Source organism: Macaca thibetana, chromosome 11 (genome assembly GCF_024542745.1).
Source record: "Macaca thibetana thibetana isolate TM-01 chromosome 11, ASM2454274v1, whole genome shotgun sequence".
Classification (NCBI taxonomy): Eukaryota; Metazoa; Chordata; class Mammalia; order Primates; family Cercopithecidae; genus Macaca; species Macaca thibetana.
The window spans coordinates 124,234,886-124,250,675 of record NC_065588.1 but is presented as its reverse complement, the minus strand read 5'-3'; the positions used below and the strand labels follow the sequence as shown (position 1 = coordinate 124,250,675).

General features: G+C 40.7%; 1 long non-coding RNA gene across 1 annotated transcript in view; it reads left to right on the top strand.

Moving 5' to 3' along the window:
- LOC126930978 (uncharacterized) overlaps positions 1-9,127 on the top strand; it is an 86,865-nt gene extending 77,738 nt beyond the window's left edge. The window contains exon 3 of the long non-coding RNA XR_007717748.1: positions 8,012-9,127. This is a non-coding gene — a long non-coding RNA (uncharacterized LOC126930978). The remainder of the gene's footprint in view (positions 1-8,011) is intronic.
- The last annotated feature ends 6,663 nt before the right edge of the window (positions 9,128-15,790 follow it).

Sequence of the window (15,790 nt, the reverse complement as noted above, 5' to 3'; positions counted from 1 at the left end):
GAGGGTCATGTCCTAAGAAGGGTAAAAAGCGATCTGAAGGATACGGCAGTCACAGACGTGGGGAGCAGGCACTACCTCTGGGACTGAAGGGGCCTGCCAAAGAGAGAAGAGACTTGGGAAAGGGCCGTCTCCAAGTTTGAGATCAGACTCTTTGGAAGGGATGTGGCTCTGAACCCAGGTGGAGAGGTTTGGTGAGGTACAACAGGCTGGGCCTGGCCAGCAAGAAACCATCCACTGGGGCACCAGCAAAACTTATTGGACGGATGTACTATTGAAGCCCCACGCATTCTGGCAAAGAAGCTGCCCATTGGAAGAGAGTTTCCTGGTGACTACTTCCTTATGGGAATAAGAAGGAGAGTATTGGGATCAGGAGAAGAAGCACAATTCTTTTGTAAGTTGTTCCGGTTAACAAATGGGCAATGTTTACAAAGTTCAGCCCCAGTGTTACAGAGGGAATCAAAACGGATGGGTTTGGAACGGAAAGTCAAGAACTCGATAACTGGTCCAGCCTCACCAGCTTCCCACACACCCATCTACACATATTTCGACTTCTTTAAAACCATGACAAAATGACTCTATGCTTCCCTCTACTGATCAATCAGAACATAATTGGAGGGAAGATGACTTGCTATTATCTGCCTCCTGAGATCATGAAATAAAAGAAGTACAAGCCCACTTCTAATCTACTCCTCCCTCCAATACAACTGAGCCTCAGTATTTAACAAATCCAGTTTACAGAAACAAGGGGATGTAAGAATGTGTTGGAGAGGCCATGATAACATCATCGACTTCTGTGGAGGGCCTTCAAGACCACCCTCCCTCTGGAGTTTTCCTAGAAAGTTTCATAGGGCTAGCATACAGTTGTGTTCATGACTAAGATTTATAACAGGGATGTGATAGGAATACACACTGGATTCCAGGGGTCAAAGACACTGGCAGGGCCTGCAGAATCTCCAGGTCAGCTTCCGTGCTCTCTCCCTCTTATGAGGCTCTCAGAATCCATTCTTCCCCCAATTATGAAAATATAGCAACAGGTAGGCCGTGTTTCTGCCCAGGGAAGCCCGTTAAAAAACTCGGCACCCAAGGTTTTCTGGGAGCTGGTCACATAAAGATCTTTTGCCAGGCACATACCAAAATGCCAGACTCCCGAAAGAAAAGCAGGTGTTCAGAATAAATCATATTTTTTGAACAGTCCAGGCATAGTGAGCTAGTCTTACCATGGAATGGCAGGCACATTCCCAAAATCCAAATTCCTAGACATCAACCAAGGGCCGACTTGCAAGAACACTTTTCTGTGGAGAGTAGTCTCCATCCTGCTATGCTGACTCATTTCTGCACGCAGCCCAACGTAGAATCTGAAAAATCTATTGGAAAATCATTTTTATATGAAAACAAATAAATGGCATAGATAAAGAGGAAAAGTACAAGAAACTGAAAAAACTTAGAAAAGATTTATGGAACACACCTACCAAAGAAAACAACTGCATCTGGCTTTGTTTGGACCTTAATTTAAATGAACTCTAGGCAGACATTTTTAAGGTAGAAGAGAAGTGTGAAGATAGATTGGTATTGAGCAATATGAAATGAATATTGCTGACTATGATTGCATTATGTACGATCATGTATCTTAGTTACTTAAAAAGGTTCTCTATTAGCAATACATACCACCATATTTACAGATAAAATTACTTGAGGTCTGGGAACTTAAAAAATAATAATCTTGCTTTGTTGGTGATAATAATGACAAGTATTAGTGGTGATAAAACAAATGAAACAAAATATTGATAATTGTGGAAAATCTTTTTTTTTTTTTTTTTTTTTTTGAGATGGAGTCTTGTTCTATCTTCCAGTCTGGAGCGCAGTGGCCTGACCTCAACTCACTACAACTTCCGCCTCCCCGGTTCAGGTGGTTCTCCTGCCTCAGCCTTCTGAGTAGCTGGGAATACAGGCATGTGCCGCCATGCCTGGCTAATCTTTGTAATTTTAATAGGGACGGGGTTTCGCCATGTTGGCCAGGCTGGTCTGAAACTTCTGACCTCAGGTGATCTGCCTGCCTGGGCCTCCCAAAGTGCTGGGATTACAGGCATGAGCCACTGTACCCAGCCTAATTGTGGAAAATCTTCAAGAAGTACAGGGAGATTAGTTATTTCATTCTTTCTATCTTCATGCATGTTTGAAAAGTTCCATATTTAAAAAGACTAATATAAGTAAAGATATATTTTTTCTTTATATGTGTAGCCCAGATAACCCACAATTAACCAAAAATGTGAAAGCAAGAATAACAAGGTGACAAGAAAAAGTTAGCTTTTCATTAAGAAGTTACCTGTAGATTACAAGGTAGAGTAAATGTAGTCTGTCTCCTGGCATTCGTAGGCATATTTTTGGCAGGAGCGAGAAATCTGATCTTTACAAATGATGTCGTTTTACCACCCCTTCTCTTTGTACTAGCTTCCTGGTAAAGGTTAATTGGTTTACCTTTTCAAGAATTTCCTTCCATACACACGCCTCTGTATCTTCTTTTTTAAAAAAAGAACAATATACAGAAAAGTGAAAATTAGTTATGACTTGAAGATAATAATTCAGATTTTTGTGGGTCTGTGTGTTTTCATCTGAACTCACTTAACTTAGGCTTTTGATTCGAGTGTTGTTTAGAATAGGATCAAGAACATACGGGCAATTAGGTCAGGTGTGGTGGCTCACACTTGTAATCCCAGCACTTTGGGGGGCTGAGGTGGGCAGATCACTTAAGATCAGGAATTCAAGACCAGCCTGGCCAATAGGGCGAAACCCTGTCTCCACTAAAAACGCAAAATTAACTGAGCGTGGCGGCACATGCCTGCAATCTCAGCTACTCAGGAGACTGACGCAGGAGAATTGCTTAAACCTGGGAGGCAGAAGTTGTAGTGAGCCAAGATCGTGCCACTGCACTCCAGCCTGGGTGACAGAGTGAAATGCTGTCTCAAAAACCAACCAAACAAACAAACCAAACCAAACAAAACAAAACAAAAGAAAACGAAAACAAAAAGAACACATGGGCAATTGATCTGGGACAGCTCTCCCTCACTTACCTGCCTAATTAGTTTTCACTTGCTGCTTTACCAACTAATTAAAGGGCAACTCCCATTCAATAATATTTGGTTCCTTCTCATGTCCAGCGCAGACATCAGCACTGGGTCTTAAAGGTTATCAGGCAGTCAGATGCTCAAAGACATCCCAGCTTATGGAAAGAGGAATCTTCAAATAAACAGCAATAGCAATGTACTATTGGGGTCTTCTCATAAAGCTGACTGGAGAGAATGGAATAGGAGATAAAGAGAAGGATGGCTAAGTTCTATGAGAAGGAAAGAAGCAAAGAGTATCAAGAATGTAGAGAAGGGAAAGGTTGAGTGCAATTTTTCTTTGAAACAAATTTGGTTATCTTACCCCAGAATAGAATTCTACTGAAAGAAAAATAATATTGATTACAGCATCAAAGGTAAAGAGAAAAAGCAGGCTTTGGGAAATACAGAAACTGAACAGGAGCTAAGAGGACGTATTTGTTGCCACAGCAACAAATGGATAAAGCAGCTCCAACTGGTTTCAGCCTTTCCAACTCAAGATTTATGTTGCTGAGGAGAGTATGTGCATGTCCTAGATTGCTCCCTTACCCCTCTGCCAAGAGAGCATTGGGCACGTTGATTGACAGCCCCAGGAAGTTAGTACATCAGACAGGGTTGGGGTGGAGGGGAGGATGGATGCTGAGCAGGTAAACGCAACACATGTCAACACAGATGATTACGCAGGGATGAAGATGGAAAGTGGCAGCCCGGGCAGCCAGAGAGAGCTGTATACACCATGACAGAGACATGAGGGACTGATGGCCTATAAATGGAACACGCTCCATGGAACAGGCTGGGAAGTGTGCTCAATTTTGGATTGCTTTGTGATTACCTCATCCTCAAACATTGCTCTGAGAGATCTGGCCTGGATCACAGATACATATCTGAAGCCGTTATTGAGGGTGTGTATTTTTTCTTGGCTTCAGAAATGTCATGGACAGAGAGCCACAGAGTCGACTCAGCCCCATTGGAACGACATAGACTGTGAGGAAAAAGTTCATCTTCAGAGGAAAGCTGGGGGTTCTTATCAGAAGGAGAAATTGGACCCAGATAGGAAGAAACAAACAGGACATCATAATTCTCCCACTGGTTCTCGAGATACTCTCTTCCTAGGACACAGGAAGAGAAAACACTCCCCTCCTTAATTAAGAGATGAGGAAATTGAGGTGAGTACGGACGGACGTTCCTGCATACCCACAGCTACCACAAGGTGGAGCTCAGACTAAACCTTCAATCTCAGGACTTCTGGGCTGGTGTGGCCTCTACTGATCTCTCTGTGGAAGAGTATTTGTGTAGTCAGTCCTCTGAGACGTTTCAGAGACAACCCCAAACTCTACCTAACGCCGCTCTACCCCCAAGCCTCCCAAAAAGAAATAGAAATTGCACATTCCTCTGGGTCCTAAAATGAGACCCCCAACTTTCTGACAGAAACAGGAGCTGCCTAAGTAACAAGGAGGAAAAAACCAACTGATCTGAGGAAGCACCTGTTCCATTAAGAACATCACTTCTGTTGGTTCATTCAGGCAAGAGAGAAGGTCAGTCTCTGGAAATCCAGCCGCACTTTGGGTGCTCCACCTGCTTTGTCATGCGCCTAAATCTAGGCAGGGCTCCACATTGTTATTCTGGTCATGAATCCAAACACAGAAAAAACCGGAAAACTCCAACCACCCAATCCTGCCTCTAACACGTGTGAGCCATTGGCCCTTGGGCTCATTAAATACGTTCTTTCGGCCTCGGTGACCTCATTTGCCCATGGGGATGACAATAGAAACTGTCTCAGCTGCTATTGAGAAATCCATGCAATAATGCACATGAAACCCTGAACACAATGGCTGACATTGGCAAATGCTCCATAATGTTGGTTATTACTATTACGGTTGTGTATAATAGTAATGATCAGAAACCATCCCAAGATATCAAACTAAGACCCTGCTTAATTATGGCAAGTCTACAGATGAAGTATTTGCGACATCATGAATGTGTTTATAAAGAATATGGAATCATAAGACAAAAAATGTTTATACTTAATACTGACCAAAAGGAGCAGAATTCAAATCTATATGCCAACATGAATAGGATACAATTAAAATGTACAGGGGGAAATTAAGGAAATGGACTAATGTTCACTGTCAATAGATTTAGTTGAGTCCTTTCCCTACCTTCTGCTTTTACTGTGTCTTTAAGTGTTTCTATGATAAAATTTACTTTCATGACAATAAAAGGTTTTAGTATTTTACAAAAGATGTACGTTCTCTTAAATTTCAATTGCAAATTCGTTATGCATTGGGAAAAATGCAACCCACTTTGGGAAGGCTTCCCTCCCTCATCTATAAAGAAAGAGGAGGAAACTCAGTGGCTGAAATGGCTCTTTGCAAGCTCTTTCTCCTAGCATTCCAAGCCAAGTGATAAGGCAGCTACTTAGGATTCAGGAGTAACAGCATGAGCTATTTCCCCAGAGAACCAGCGACAAAATTTCTGTATCAATTTCCAGTCCATGAATCTAAGATTCCATAACTACGCCTATGAAAGGGTTTTTTGGGGGAAAGTACATCAAAATAATATTTGAAGTAAGCATTTACAGCGGAAAAGGGGGAAAATGTTATCCAGGGATTGGAAAAGCATAGGGTGGGGAAAGCTAACCCCACTCTAATTCCTACTAGCATGTTCTCCCCCTGGTGTGGCTGCATCTTTGTGCCAATGAATATAATAAATAGAAAAATAAACAATAGATGCAAGGCTATAATGTCAGGGAAACAGACAGAAGGAGACCTCTCTCATCATAGATTTTCTTAAATGAGCCAGTTCCCACCAGTCCCGAAACTATAAAGTTCTCTGCCGTTTTAACTTGCAAATAAGTATAGCTTGAAAACCCACATAACACATATGTCTCTTGCAGGGAATTACTAAGGAGTGCACATCATGAATACATAAAAACCAGTGCCAATTGGACCTGTGTTCCACTGGACTTTAAAGAAACCCCAAATCTGAGCAAATACAAATTAATGTGCTCCCAAGAGTAGTCTTGCTCACAAGCCAGTCTCAGTTAAATAAAGGCTGTTTTTCTTGAGCTGAATGAAGGGTAGCAGCAGCTAGGACTGAACGAAGGAAGCAGCTGCCTTTTCTAGGAGTTCACTGGGTTTGGCTCATGATCTAAAGATTTAACCTGCATCACTGACGAGATCCTCACAAAAGCCTAATGTGTGTAGGTGAGTGCATGCTTCTGTGTGCGGGGAGCATTCTCATCCCTGTTTCACAGACAAAATACTGAATTTAGAGAGGTAAATTCAGTAACTGGATATAACAATAGAAACCAGACTATAACTGAAGCTGACCCTCTCCAAACTCTATGCTACTCAACCCTGTAGGGATAGTATCATGCATTCTCCAAATTCCATTTATTCCACCAAGATTCCATTTTACATGTGCTGACAAAAATATAAGCAATATTTTTTACATTCATTTGCTTTGAGATTCTCCTACGAAACAGCATCCCTGGGGATAGACTGTATTCTTTCAGAGCAAAGGCAGTGAGTGAACTGGTGGTTATCTGGCCCAACGCTGTTTGCAAACACACTGCATTTGCCTTGCAGAATGTTTAAAAATTTAAAATTAATATCCAACATGTAAAAATAAAATATTTTACAAAAAATAGCAATATCTAGCTTTCTGTGAAACGTTAGAAGATTTGTGAATACTGGAAATACATTCCCATTTGGCAAAGATAACCCAGCCCCTTTAGAGGCTTTTTTCCTACCTGCACCCCCGACATGAGCCTAGGGTAAAGTTTCCTAAGACCAGGGCCCAGGTGGGAAGCTGCTCACCCTTGGAGTCCCCTGACTGCAGGAAAAACTGTCATCCAATTCCTCCATCCAAGGACATCTGAGAACCGTCACTAAAGCCCATTGTTTCCCATAGGAATATTCAACATTTACTCAACAGGAACTGTGTGCCAATACGATTTCATAGAATCTTCACAAAACCCCCATGAGATGGTCAATATTATGATCTACTTAAATGAGAAACAGTAGTGATTTTTCCTCCATGATACTGGAAAGGATCCACTTAAATGATGCATTATTTTTTGCTCCAGAGTTTTTTCTCAACTTTGATTCTACAAGAACTCAGCATTCCAGTGTCTCTAATTTTGCACAAACTCAACTACACTTTGTTATTGTTGTTATCTTTTTGAGCAGGTATCAGCACCCGTGGCTTTAGGAAGAGGGAAAATGAGGAAATCTAATCTACCTGAGTCTAAACAATAAGCATCCACGAATAGGGACACTGCATTTGACAAGACGGAAAAGGCAAAGAAATTTACCCTGGTTATAAAAATGCCATTATTTGATTTTACTTTAAAATGGCTCTTCAGATCGTTCAATGTAAAACAAAAAGTCTTTCTCTTTAATGGTTCCTGTCAGAGACAATATAGTGTGAGGTACAAATGATGAACTCATCCCAGGATATCAACCAAGCGAATACCCATCAGGTAGGGAGGCAGGGTCCTGGTGATACACTATGTGGAAGAATGGGGAAAATTGATGGAGGACATGGTTGGAATCAGTGGATTTAAATTTTATCTCAATTCCCCCACATCTTATAGTCCTAGACATGTATATTCTTTATTTTATCTAAAAGATACCAACTTTATATCAACTAACCAATTAATTTACAGGTAAAAGGTTCTATTTAACATCCTAAAGACGAGTCCCATACAATGAGTGCCTCCTCTTTCCCAGCCCCTGTTCTAAGTACTTACGACACATTATGTTATGTGAGTCTCAAATACCCAATGGACTGGGGACTCCTAGTATGGCATGCAAAGTAAAATCACACAGGTTTTCATTTTGATACCTGCTATTTGCTTTCTATATGGTCTCTCATTTGATTCTTTTTTGTTTTGTTTTGTTTTCAAGACGGAGTCTTACTCTGTTGCCCAGGATGGAGTGTAGTGGCACGATCTCCACTCACTGCAACCTCTGCATACCAGGTTCAAGCGATTCTCCTGTCTCAGCCTCCTGAGTAGCTGGGATTACAGGTGCCCACCACCACACCTGGCTAATTTTTGTATTTTTAGTAGAGATGGGGTTTTACCATATTGGCCAGGCTGGTTTTGAACTCCTGACCTCAGATGGTCCACCCGCCTCACCTCCCAAAGTGCTGGGATTATACGAGTGAGCCACTAAGCCTGGCCATTTGATTCTTATAACACCTTTGAAAGTAGGCATGGCAAATATTATAATCACAATGTTACATAATATTATGCTGGTTTTAGAAAGAAGGAAACTGAGGCTCCGCAGGGTACTTAGAAGTTTTGCCACTGAAGTTCAGGTGCATTTGCTTCTATTCAATGTCTTTGTTACCATCTGAACAAACATACAGTTGGCTGCGGTGTTGAAAATGTGCCATCATGCACCTACACTGCCACAGACCACATGGCACACCTTGACCTGAGCTCAGAATTGCAGGTATATTAAATGTTAGTCTTCACCATTTAAAGGCAACTGTATTTCCTATGGAAGAGACTACTCGTTTTCTCCCTATGCATTTCCCCCATAAGAATAGAATTTGTGTTTTTTGACTTCATAGGTAGCTGTCCAGAATAATGTGTACATTACCCAGCACACCTTGGGTCAAGGGAATGTCAGGTGACTAACTAAATTCTAGATGAAAGTAGAAGTGTCATATGACAACTTCCAAAGCATAGCAAGGACATGCTCCTCCTATGGATGGCAACCTAGGTTTTTTATTTGTCTTCTCCTATATGCTTTAATGTAGACATGGTGTCTGCAGCTGATGCTGCCATCTTGCTAACGAGATGAAGAGGAATGGAGATCAAGAGCAGAGCAACAATCTGGAAGAAGCCCGGGTTCCTGATGACCTTTAGGTCCAAACCACTATTCCAGCCTCAGACCCCTTTCTTAAGATGTTTTCATGAGAGAGAAACAAACCTCTCTCTCATCTAAGCAGCTATATTTTAGCCTGTACTTCAAATGAACACTATTCTTAACTGATAAAATTTTCAGACAAAACGTTGAGACCCACCAACTAAATACCGCATGTTTTAAATGTGAGGATGAACAAAACATGTCTGTGCCATTAACATGACACCACACACCTTAATGAGGTTCTCTGTCTTAATATACTTTAAAAAACCATATTTAGCCAACAGCCCACCCTTTTAATATAATGTTACTGTTCATTTTTGGGTTTTAGGAGGGCAACAGTTAACCCTACCTCATTCCTCTCTGAGTTTGGAACCAACTGAAACAAAAGTAGAGGCATATTTATATTAAAATATGACAAGCAGAGCAATTTTATTACTCCTATTGCTGGTTTAGTAGACATGGTTGGGCCTTTAGTAAAATTATCCTTTACATTGTACTCGATAAGTACAGATTTTCTTTGGACCCACTGGTATAGAGGACCAGGGCCACTTCTCACCTGGCCAAACACAGAGAATCCAGGAACCTTACAAGTAAGTCACACATGACTACAATGTTCACATATTAACCTTGCTAGTTGGAAAAAGGAGAATAAATACTGCAAGCATCCTGCCAGCTCCACAGTTCTTCAGCCTCCCTCTAGGTTGAACAAGTAAAGTGGGAAAGGGGTTCAGTTTTATGCCAACAATCCCAGAAAGTGAGAGGCTTCTGTGTCATGGTCTCCAGCTGGAACAAGTGGAAAGAAAAGAGATCTCCCGCTGCTCAAGATAAAGAAGGAATATTGCAGCTAAGGATGGGCGACAGAGGGAAGTGATGGTTTCTAACCTGACACAAGGTGGAGAGAAGTAATAAACTAGATGATAAGGGAAGTGATTAAAGTAAAACAAATCTATGACATGACGTTTCCTTAAACACACCCACAAGGAATATGGGACTTGATTGCAAGCTTCTTGTTCTTTCATGTTATTATTGAACTCATTATCATTATTGCTGTAATTGTAGTGGTGACCCACTTTATTCATTCATTATAAGACATTCCTGAAACCAAAGCAGCAATAGGCACTATTCTAAGTCAATATTTACCTGTCATTGTTCTACAGTACCTGTCCCTCTTTTGATGTGGTGTCAATGTCTGTTTAGGTTATACGGTGCCTACATCCCCTGTCATCAGCACCCTCTTATGCTCAGTTCTTCTCATCTACATGCACAAGTATTTCTCTGGGAAAAGGACTGTAGATAAGACAAAAGGAATGTCTACCAGAGAAACAAATGAGCTTAGCTAATGAAGGAAATGAAAATTGGAGCCATAATGTGCTACTGTATCATAAATGAGCATAAATTATTTTGTCAGTGCTATTTACAATTTTACATGGCGCAGAGCTTTGCAATTACGTCTATTCAATTATGCCATTCAAGGGATCTTTCAATAAGGATTCTTCATTGTGGCCAAACAACACATTTGGAAGCTTCTCTTGTACATGGGATTCAAATCTAGACATGAAAAGAGTCCATTGCTGTAGATTTAGAAGAAAACTCTTGGCTAAATGTCAAAATACTAGCAAATTCTTGAAGGAGAAATTTTCAATCGTTTAGGAATAAAGCATTATGAATACGACCTCTCTCTATGATTGTGGAAATTCTGAGTTGAATTCCAAATATCATGGTGGTTAGGTCGGTGTATTACCAACAATGACAACAACAAACAATACAAACAGAACAAAATTTGGAAACAAAACATGATCAGAAGACTTTACAAAGGTTAAAAAAAGCCCCACTGAGAGGTATTTTTCATAGAATATGTAAATTTTTTCATGCATGTTAAAAAATGAGGACTCTTAAAATATGACTGTAATACTATAATCATTCACAAATGGAATTAAAAATATAAATATCATCAAATATCTAGTCAATGTTCAAATTTCCTTGCATGTCTGAGCCTTTTTTAAACCTCTAATATATCATTTGTACATGTTTCCTTTTTTTCTTTCCATAGATAAACATGGCAGCCTTCCAACCCACTTTCTTTTCACCAAACTTAACAAATCCCATAATTACATTCATCCACGTTGTACTATTCACAGCTGCACATCCCATCATGAAAGAGCTTGGTTTTCTATAGGAGTCAAGCTAAATAACCCAATTGTTAAGACAAAACCAGGCTTAGCTTGGCTTAAAAATTGAATTGTGTTACCAATCTAGTGGAAAGTTCCATTATTGGATGGGAAGAAACACTATCACCTTTTCAAAGAATGAAAGTGAATATTAAGCTTCTAGTTACAGTAGTAGAGGTGAGAAGAACCACAGCCACTGAGGCAAGAAAGTGAATGTTAGCATCTACTTATCCTATACAACTTCCAAGGCAATGTTGGGCTTCCTTTACATCTGACTCCTACCCCAGATGTGGATACATTAAGCCTTTGGTCTTAAATACAACTGGTGCATACTGACTCATGATTTCAGATGGTTTCAGGAAAGACTGTCAAGCAAAAGTTGTACTTGGGGGAATTCCTGGCAGAATAACAGATGTAGAAATGCCTAACTGCTTTTGTGATATAAATTGATCTTCCTATGGCATCAGTGAATCTTCATGCATTCCTTACATTGATCAGGTAAAACTTACTAGAAATAAAAATAACACACACAAAATCACCTTCAAATGCTGTGTATATTCATTGATTATTTTTGAATTTAAATGCTTCAAACCTGACCTATAAACTTTTTGAAATGTGTTCAGGCAGCAAATACACATACCATCTACCTATGCCCATTTTGTTTCTGAAATTAGCTAAGCTTATTCTTGCCTTAGGACTTTCCCTCACTCGGTCCTGTGCCTGCAGCTCCTGCTCTTGGCCTGTCTGCTTTGCACCTTCCCTCCTTAGAGGACAGCACCCCCTGGTCTTCATCTGGGGAGCCCTCCCTGACTCATCTCAGGTAGCTCTGTCACTCCCATTCCAGTCTCCCTCCATTAAATCACCCATTTATTATCTTCATAGCATTTTATCATAACCAAAAATCGTGTTTGTTTGTTTTCTTGCACACTGTTTGAATCCTTCATTGTATGTGACCATGATGAGGGCAGGGAAGTGAATCACATTCACCATGGGATCCCCAGGTCTTAGAACAAAGCCTGGCACATGGTAGGTGCTTGTGAATGAATAAATGAAAGGGTGGATAGATGGGTGGATGGATGGATGGATGGATAAATAGGTAGGTAGGTGGATGGGTGGGTGGATGGGTGGGTGCGTGGATGGATGGGTGGATAGATGCATGGGTGGAAGGATGGATGGATAGGTGGGTAGGTGGATGGATGGGTAGATGGGTAGACATGTGGATGGATGAGTGGATAGGTGAATGGAATAATGATTGAATGAGTGGGTGGATGGATGGATGATGGATGGATGGATGGATGGATAGATGGATGGATGGATGGGTTGTGTAAGTATAGATGGATGGATTGGATAGATGGATGGATGAATTAGTGAGTGAATGAAGGAAGCACCTACAGAGAAAATTCAGATTTTACTCATAGTGAATTTTATTTAGTACAACCAACATCATGAAGAATTTATGATAAATTTGTTTAAAAAGGGTTAGATTTTTACCAATGAATGGCCCAGAATAGTGGGTGATGACTCTAGATCTTTGATTTTCAAATGAGATTACTCTAAAACTAACAATGACTTTAATTGGAAAGTAAGCCAGGGAAAGTTTAAAATATGCTTGGTGTATATCAAGAGAACCCAAGGATTGAGTTATATAAAAACGATACGGAATGAAGCCTCCTCCTCACCTCCCCTGTTATGTCCTCACTTTGCTTGTAGCAGCCAGGATGCTAAGACTCTGGAAAATCATAGTTGAACCACTGCAGCAATCTGGTTACATTTGCTTGCAGCAGAGATAAGTGATTTGAGTATTCTAGGATTCTTGAGACTTGGGCTCATTCGCCAGGTCTCCTCCAAATCTGTTGTGCTGCTTTGGACAATTATTCTCAGCCATCAAGGTCACTGCAGGACAACCTCCTATAGACTATCTGTTATTGTGTGCTGTTTCCAGTGAAGATGGGTAAAACCCAACTGATATTATTGGAAATATGATACTGACCACAAAATGAGCCACTTTCCTTTGGTGATGACTCTGATTCAATTCAGATGATTACATTTGCATCATCTTAAGCTTGGACATATCACTGATTCCTCCATCAAAGTCTATTCTTTGACAAGCTATTTTAGAAGTAAAAAGCCTTTATGGGCCTCTTTCAAACACTTTGGTTCAGGGAAATTGGCACTGACTGAGCAAAAAACACCAAAGGTCATTGTTACATCATTCCAGAGGACAGAAGGTCTCATGTAAACTTCTCTTGCCCCTCCCAGGAGGATATCAATGCATTCTCTCCTCACCTTGCTCTTTCTCCTTCTTTTTCTTTTTTTTTTTTTTTTTCTTTTCTTTTTTTTGATGGAGTCTCGCTCTGTCACCAGGCTGGAATGCAGTGGCACAATCTCGGCTCACTGCAACTTCCACTTCCCAGGTTCAAGTCATTCTCCTGTCTCAGCCTCCCGAGTAGCTGGGACTGCAGGTGTGTACCACCACACCCAGCTAATGTTTTGTATTTTTAGTAAAGACAGGGTTTCTCCATGGTGGCCAGGATGGTCTCCATTTCTTGACCTCGTGATCCGCCCACCTCAGCCTCCCAAAGTGCTGGGATAACAGGCGTGAGCCACCACGCCTGGCCTTCTCTTTCTAACTCACAGAACGGTGTGTGGGAATGGAACCTCACAAGCCGTGGCTCCTTGCTCTGTGACTGCAGGCACTTGGGAGTTGAACACAGGGTTGGGAAGAGGAATGGCTGGTGTTACATGTCCCGCCTGGTCTCGGAGCCTGGAAACCAATGGAGTACAGGCTGGCTAGCCGCATGCCTATTGTGCTAAGGTGCTACGTCTTTCTCTCCACCTCTCTTACCTCTCTGCATTTGACTTCACAAGACCTGGCTTGCCTTGTTCTCCAACATCGGCTGCTTTCGTCTGCCTGGAATGGAGTCTGACTCAAACAGCGTGTGGGAGCTGGCCTCGGATTTCTAGGGTGGGGCTACCACAGGACAACAAGCTGGGGAAACTCAAGAAAATCAAGCCGATTCGTGACGTACTAGGGCTCTTGTGTTCTCATTGGACTATTATAACTCAGATTATTAGTTAGCGTAGCAAAGTCTTTACCAAAAAGAGAGACAGCAGCTATCTACAATCTTACCTTCCATGATGGATCAGGCACCACAGGACATGTAGGTCTTCTCTGTTGGCTCAGTATTATACTGAGAGCAGAAACATATCCCAGAAACAGTCAGTACTACGTCTACCACAACACCCTAAGATACTGGTCAAAATACAGCTGACAGCAACATTCACAATAACAAAATTTACTAGAAAAACTAAAACAAACAAACAAAAAACCTACAGGTAACCTAATTTCAGTCATATAACTTTGGTAATGGAGAACACTTTGGTATTTTAAACACCTCTGCGACATTCTTACAACTATAACAAATACATAAGGATATTCTTTGAGTTGATTCATCATTTTGGTAGAAATGAAAGGTTTACTTAGTCACCACTGTATGTGCCTTTATCTGTTTCTAGCTTCAACTACTGAAATTACTTCAAGGGATTACTTTTTGGTTTTTGATGCAAATACTTGTTATTTTGGCTTGCTGCTCTCCCAAGTTTCCCTAGGTTTGCAGGTGGTGACCATGGCAGCCTGTAAGATGGTGATCACTGACCCCTGTCTCAGGGTGTCCACTCCCTGTGGAATCCCTTTTTCTTTAGCATGAGCTGAATTGAAGAACTCTCTTCCAATGAACAGAACAGGCCAAATCTCAGAGGTATCTGCTCTGAGATTATGTTATAAAGAAAAAAAAAAAAAAAAAAAGACCAAAAAACCTGTGGCTTTCATTGGGGGTGTCATTTCTTATTTTTTCTGGAGGAGAGCAGCTGTCACAAGGTAGCTCTCTTGAGGGGTTGAGATGGCAAATGCCTCAAGTCTGCAACTATCACATGAGCCAGTTTTAGGTGATTTTGAGAGGACTACAGCCCTGGCTGACATCTTAACAGCAACCTCAGAAGTTTCCCTGACCCAGAACCACCCAACACCATTTATTAAGAGGAAATAGGAAAGGAAGAGGATGGAAGAGAAAAAAAGAAAATGATTGAAAAGAACATAAGAAAGTGAAAAGACCAAGATGAAGAGGAGGAGAAGGAAGAGAAGAAAATTATAGCAATAACAATATTTAACAAAGATTTAGCAGCTATTTTTAGGGCTACGAATTTAAAACTGTGAGCATTAAACATTACAAGGCATCCAAAGAACTCTTTAATAAAATAATGTTGAAGTTATTTTGTTGTGATTATGTGTACTCACTTGACAAGGAAAAAAATAAATATCCTAAGGTTAAGCAAATAGGCACTGGTGGTCTGAGATAAAATTTCCAGGCAAAACATAAAACATAAGTAAATATAGCTTGTGTTCTATCTCAAGCAACTTGACAAATGTGCTCTGGAAAACTGCATTAGACAAGTGTTTCAAGAGTGAAAAGTATATTGATGTCAAATATACATATGATATACATACCATGTGTTTAAGTAAATGGCTTTAGGAAATATGAGAATGAGTAAAAGCAACACTTCTAACTGTTTATAATACAGTGATAGAATAGGTTTAACTAAATGAGTAAATGTAACTATGTGCCTAAAAATTTGCACATTT